The following is a 7,117-nucleotide window of genomic DNA, read 5'->3' on the forward strand; positions in this document are numbered from 1 at the left end:
AGTTTCAAGTATATTTTGGCTAATTGGTTGCCCTTCATTTAAACATTTTCATACGATTACATCCCACTGAGATTAAGGGGTGCACATTCATGCTTAGTTTGTTTCTGAAAATCATACATTTTTGTATGAATCAGACCATAAATATTCACAAGAAATCACAAAACTATTTAAATAGTTGGGTCAATATTACTGTAGGGTGCCTTTTGGCGTCCTGTACATAAATAACTAATTTGCCATGATAACATAAAAATTACTATGAAAGTTTTTATATTCATAACAAAAGCATTACTAGACTCTTTAGATATATTTTCTAGATTTTTTTTAGTTTTGTGTAAGAGGATGCATGTTATTTTGCTATGTCCCATGCACTGCTCATTACATTTTAATGATAGTAGAATATTGTCAAATCATAAAATAAAAAATTGTTCTCCTATTGATATTTAGTTAAAGAAGAGATTACTCAATTTGAGTGTATTGTTCATTTGGTGATAAAAACGATATTTTTATTTAATAAAAATAAGAGTTTGTCCATGTCCCTTGGATGGTTGTCCACCCTGTCGTATTGGTGTATCCACCCCTTTCAGAAAAGGCCATCCACTTTAGTGACATCAGGACAACAGATTTTTTTTATCTCTTCAGTGGCGGGAATTTCAACGGCTGAGGTGAGTAAGTTGGTGACTTTTCAATTAACAAATTTTCTTCGTCTGAGTTTGCTTACTTGCTTTGCCAAAGCTTAACATGTCCACCCTGTTGGCATAAACTATGCCAGAAGTGATTAGAATACAGTATTTTCAAAATATGTCAGTTTAAATACCAAATTCTCTAGCTAGTCACAGTTTGTTGTAAGCTAATGTGCTAACTGAAGCTCAAAATGTCCACCCTGTCGCCCACTTAGACTCGATAGAGTGGACATACACATGACAGGGTGTACATAGCATTCATTTGTAGTTAATATTGCTAAAAACTAAAATGAACACACATCAATGTGATTGGGGATGTAATTTTATTTATTTGTTATTTTTTTTCGAAGTTGAATAAATGTTTCATTGTCATATTTTGTCATGCTTTGTGTGTTCTGCATTACGTGTCCACCCCGTCATGTGCTGGTCCACCCTGTCATCTTGATATTTTACAATAATATTTTAAATATTCATTCAATCATATCTATATAATCCAGTGTGTTCAATAGCTAGGTGTAGGGGAAATAACATGCAAACAAAAAACTTCATCCAAATATCACCGTTTTCTCCAAATAAGAAAAAAATATATATGTGCGAATTGTATGAGTTTCTTTAAAAACACATGGCTTACATAATTTTTTAAAATGTATTTATAATTTGAAAGCAAACAAATAACCCGGTTTAGGAAAGGGACATCATACCTTTCAGAAAATATAATTTGCATCTTAATTTTGCAATGAAAACGTATTTAACAGTAATATAAATGTCCATGACAGGGTGGACATATCTTATTGTTTATGCTTCGAATAATGGCCCATAATTATCTAAAAAAATGTTTGGGAGCTCAGCGAATATGTTACTATAGTACTTCAGTGTCTACTATTTATGACATGACATAAAGTGAATGGGAAATTTAAACCACACTTTTTGAGTATTGTGGTTGACCCAGTTGCATTATTAAAAATCCTTGTTCTTTCTTTAATTTCATCGTTGTTTATGAGAATCACTTAAGATATTGAGGTGAACTTGAATTTTGAACCTTTGTATTGTTAGCACTTCTTGTGTTATTGCCTCTTTTGGATGAATCACTGTTTGGATAAATAAAAACAAAATACATGTAACGTGTAAATGCAAGCAGTCTAAGCAAGTGAAACAGCCTGACTTCTGCTCTCTACCTCTCACACAGAGTTTAGCATAATCTGAAAGAGCAGCAGGTGTATGTGCTGGTCTGAGAGACATTCTTGACTGAATGCCAAACGTTTAAAGAGGTCTCTGAAAAGTCCTTCAACAAAACCGAACAGACAGAATTCTTGAACATCTTGAGACTTTCTTTCTTTCTTTCTTTCTTTCTTTCTTTCTTTCTTTCTTTCTTTCTTTCTTATAGCAGTGTTTAGTTTGCATTAATATAAATGTTATATTTATATTTGAATTAATATGTAAAATTATTTAAATTAATTGCATAAAATGGTGTTGAATTTATTTAAAATAATCAGATATATAAATATCTTAACACATTGTCACCTTTATCTTTATCAGTAAGTGTATTTACTTGTCTCATTAGAGTTTAGTGCAGTTGTCGTTCCTAGGAAACGCTTGTTTTGTTTACTGTGTGGAGATGTGCTGATATTGCGTTTGGTCTCGTTCTGTATCGCGTATCTTGTGTCAGTGTCTGCGCTTGCTTGGCCATTTGTTGTGGACAAAATAAGGAAAGTGTGTCCAGCTGAATTAATTTAGTATTTTGTTAGACGGGTATAGAAAAGTTTAGTTTACCACGGCAGCCGTCGCGTAAAGGCCTCCTCGTGTGAAGACCGAAGAGTGTAAAGACCATCAACTCTACCGTGCGACTCCACCGGGCAGGGACACCGGCAAAGGATAAGTATCGCTTTTTATTTCTCCTCTTTCCTATTACTTGTTTCACTTCTGTTTCAGTTTTTATAACAATTTCTTACTATGTGTAATTAAGTTGATGTTTTTTAGCATGTGAGTTTGGCAGTGTTATTTCTTAGGATTACTGATAAACTACTGTCATTTGATTTGTATTATTTGTATTTGTTATTTATTTTAATTTTAGTTAAATTATGTCTGAATGTATGTATGTGTGTATGGTTGTACATACACATATATGTAGTTGTTTTTTTTTGGTGTTTGGCTTAGTGTTATGTTAGAATTATTATTATACTCTTAAACCTTTTGTTCTTTAATATTTTGAATTGTTTTTAGCTTTATTTTTTAGTTTTTCATTTAAATGTTAAGTTTTGAAATTTTGCTGTATGCATTTGTCATTTTTATTTAATTTCTTTATTTTTAAAATGTGTATAAGTAGTATTTATAAAGTTTTAGCTTTTGATGTTTTAGTTGTTTTAATACTACAATTGATTACTTCTGTTGTCCTCATTTGTAAGTCGTTTTGGATAAAAGCGTCTGCTAAATGACTAAATACATAAATAAATAGATAAATCTTGCTCACTTGGGGTTGTAGGGCAGTTTTCCTGCTAAAACCGATTTTAAATAATATTATTGTAAAATGCTACACAAATTATTTTGAGCTGAAATATTAACAGAGGATAAAACAAGTTTGACTTAAAAAAAGTCTATATTTTTCAGATATAATTTTATTAATTTGCCTTGGCTTCAGTACATTGTGACAACATAAAAGCTAATTAGGCCTAATACATTTTGGTTAAATAAAATTTAGCCAGATAAGTTTAAGTCCTTAAATTATCATGCATTATATTTTCTCACACAATATAAATATATCATCATAATAAACAGTTTGGATTAATTTGATTATTTATTCAGGTACCAATATGAGTGCAGTACACGCAGCTCCATTTTATAACATTTAAATGTATTCTCCAGAATTTTGCCAGAAACCCACACAGAAAATGTCAAAGAGGGGGGGCCTGCTTTTCAGGACAGCTGATCAATACCACTTTCAGGAAATGTGTGCGTGTGAGTGAATTATGATCTCTGTACATCACACTCTGTCAGAGCCTAATGCACCCTGACACCCACACATCCATACTGATCTCTTTATCAGTGCAAGAGAGACAGAGAGAGAGGATTGTGGGTTTTTCTCGAGAGAATTGAGGCTCTATTGTGGGTTTAAATCGACGTTGTTCAGACCCCTGAGAGTTTTTTAACCCCCACACAAAGTGGCTCTCATTAGCATATGAACGGGAGGGTGGCAGGGTCTCTTTATGGACTGTTTGCAAAGATCCCAGCCCCCCCCCTCCTTGCCCGTCTCTGAACACTGGCCTGCTGGCACTCACATGGCTCTGTATGGGAATGTGCCCCAGTAGCATTCACACAACCATATTTGTTCACTATAGCATTTCCTCCCCTCAGCAGCAGAACTGTCCTTCTTTCTCTCTCTCTGTGTGTAGGAGGTGAAGGTTAAATATGTTTTGTTTTGTAAGAGGTCAGAGTGTAACACATAAAGGTCTTCTCTTTGCCAGGGACATCTGGTTGCTAGGTGAATAGACCTGCAGCTAGAAACAGTCGTCTGCTGGGTTAACCTGTAATGGCTCCAGAATTAGATGCAAGTTCAAACATTCATGCATCAAAAGACCTGAAATTTATGTTCCTTATGCTAAACCACAGTATCACTTATACGCCCTAGTGCTTAAAAAGGGAGAAATGGGAATTTACACCCATGTATTATAGATCTGTTTCAAAATGTGGTGAGTTGCTTTCCTAGACAATGTATTCCAAACATTAGAAACTTTTTTTTTTTTAAATCTTTGTAATCTTTAATGGAAATAAAATGTTGAAACGACTTTCCTTTTCTACTGATGTCACTTGGGCCGTATGAATATGATTGAATAAATGAAGCCATTATGCTGCTTACGAGGGAGAAAGGGAAATTATACAAATGGTATTCTGTATTTGGCACTAAATAGCATAGTTGGAATTAATTGTTTTGGTACGCTTTCTCTAAGCACATCCCATAACTCTCACATATTAGGTCAGTGTGTAGCGAGAAAGCCGTCTTTTGTTGCTATTCTATCGCAATGTGCTTTCAACTACCTCTGAAAGTGGTTGAAACATTGTCTGCTTATGATCAGATTGACAAAAAGCAGGTGTAAACAGGGCCTTAGATGATCCTACCAAACAGCTGGATATTTATTGGCATTGTATTGGAAAACTCATGTCTGGATGTACTCAATTTACAGAAGTGAAAAAAGTTGAACTTCTTATGAACTGAACTTGAACGTTCAAAAATTCAAAACTGAAAAGTATCACAAAGTTTCAATGTAATGAAAAAATGAACTATTTGATCAAATATGTGTGTGTTCTATGTTTCTATGCTTGCCAGAGTATTAGCTTAGCGACATGCTAACATAAAACTCTGCTGGAATAAATTAGGGTGACCATATGTGCCATTTTCCCAGGACGCATCTTGGCCAGGATTTCTATATTGCCTAAAATATCTAGGTTTTGGCTTTGTTTGCGTGTGCAGACCAGTCGGTGTATGACATCAAAGTACCATACAGACGGTTATGCTTTCGAAACGCTCTCGAGGTACTTTGATGTCAAACACTGATCGCTCTGAGCCACACTGCTTTTAAGTCGAACACACCTAATATGTATGCATAATTGCATCGCTTTGACCGTAGAGCCCACCTTCTCACACGCCATGATTGGTCCATTATGTACAATGCTTGCATGTTATTGGTCAAACTACTTTTCGATCATTACCTTCAGCAAGCATAAAACAAAGTCAAAACAAATCCTGGCCAGGACGTGTCCTGGGAAAATGGCATGTATGGTCACCCTAGAATAAACTGTAAGTTGTGACTGTGAGTGGCTTGCTGAAATGTTGCCCAAATCAATGACAATCACTTAAGAGGTTACATTTTATGATGTTGCATTAGAAATCGGCTCACTTGGTTTTGGAACAAAGCTTATGAAGAGTAGTTTTCAGGCAAAAGCTATAGGATGTTTGACACATGCTGTATCATCGTCTGACTGTAAAATGGATGATACAGGTATTAGTCATTCATCAGATGCTGTCTTTCCCAAAGTGGCTTACAGTATACTGACTTTTACAGTACTTCCTGGGGTAATCATGCGGTGAATGACCCAATAATGATACAAGAGTACAGTAATTTGCCTGTTCATGAATCACCCGTCTGTGATTGGGACCAACCATGATCCTTAGTGGTCCGACTCTTACCCACTGCTGATTGTCAAGAGTTTAATTTCAATAAAACCTAAAATGAACCTTTTCTCTTGGCTTTGTTTGCCTTTGGTAAAGTTCATACAGCATATTCTCCTGAGCTGCTGTGATACTTTGAGAGCTCTCTCTCGCTAGAGGCCATCTTGGAAATGCCCTGGGTGGCTATTTTGTAGGCAATATGAACACAAGTACAGTTCCATACTTGAATGAAAAAAATCCCACAAAAAACATCCAAATATAGTGCTGCAGGGATGACATTTTTTGTAGACCAAAACCCAGAAACAAGTTAGCATTTTAACACTTGGGCTTCTATCGTCTCAAAGTCAATGTTTTTTTTTTTTTTTTTTTTAATGGGTTGTTGGTTAAAGGCCTAAAATAAGGTCTGTGGTTAACACGAGCTCAGGAGGTATTAAACGTTTTATAACCCCTTGTGATTTTATTTTTTACTTATCTTGAAAAAGACAGTTGCTAACAAATGGCTAAATTGGACTACATTGTTGGGGACATTAAACATCGTCACACCTGCTCACTAGTCCGCACTTCAATGCCTCATTGTGTTAATCGTTTTAAATGCAGCCATCATATAGACTAGCATATAGATTGGCCTCAAAGATAACAGTAATGGACTAAAAGCCACAAAACATCCATTTTTATTTCATTTGGTGGTGCTTAAAGGTTTGAATACACTACATTACTTTTGTGCAGATTTTCAGTCTGGCCGAATTTATGCTAGTTGCCGAAAGTCAGTCTGTCTGCAGCATATAATGGGCACAGATTTAGACTTTCAAGCTTCAGATTCCATCCAGTTGGAGAATATCAAACACCATTTACAAAGTCGCCAAGTGTATGATGCTTAGTGTTTTAAAATCTCTTTAAAAGTTGTGTAGGTATTCCAGCCTTAAAGCAGATTACAGTTCTAGCTTTTTTTAAAAAGTCCGTCAGTGTAAGTCTATGGGATTTTTGATTGTCCATTTCAGGAAACCCTAAGTCTGATCAGTAAGAAAATTGTAATGAGCAGCCCACTGAACGGCAAGTTGAAGAACCCATGTGCAGTTTATTTACAAAGGGATCCAAACATCCAAACATAATCCAAACAAAGACTTGACTTGAGCTGTGTCTCATTTAGAAGGCTGCACCCTCCGGAGGTCGAATCCTCTGGAGGTCGCATCCTCTGTAGGATGCATATACGAAGTGTCCTCAACCTAGAATTAAACAAGACGGCCTTCGTAGGACAGGCGGAAAAGGAAACCGGAAG

This window comes from Sinocyclocheilus grahami, unplaced genomic scaffold, assembly GCF_001515645.1.
Source record: "Sinocyclocheilus grahami isolate Dianchi unplaced genomic scaffold, SAMN03320097.WGS_v1.1 scaffold105.1, whole genome shotgun sequence".
Lineage (NCBI taxonomy): Eukaryota > Metazoa > Chordata > Actinopteri > Cypriniformes > Cyprinidae > Sinocyclocheilus > Sinocyclocheilus grahami.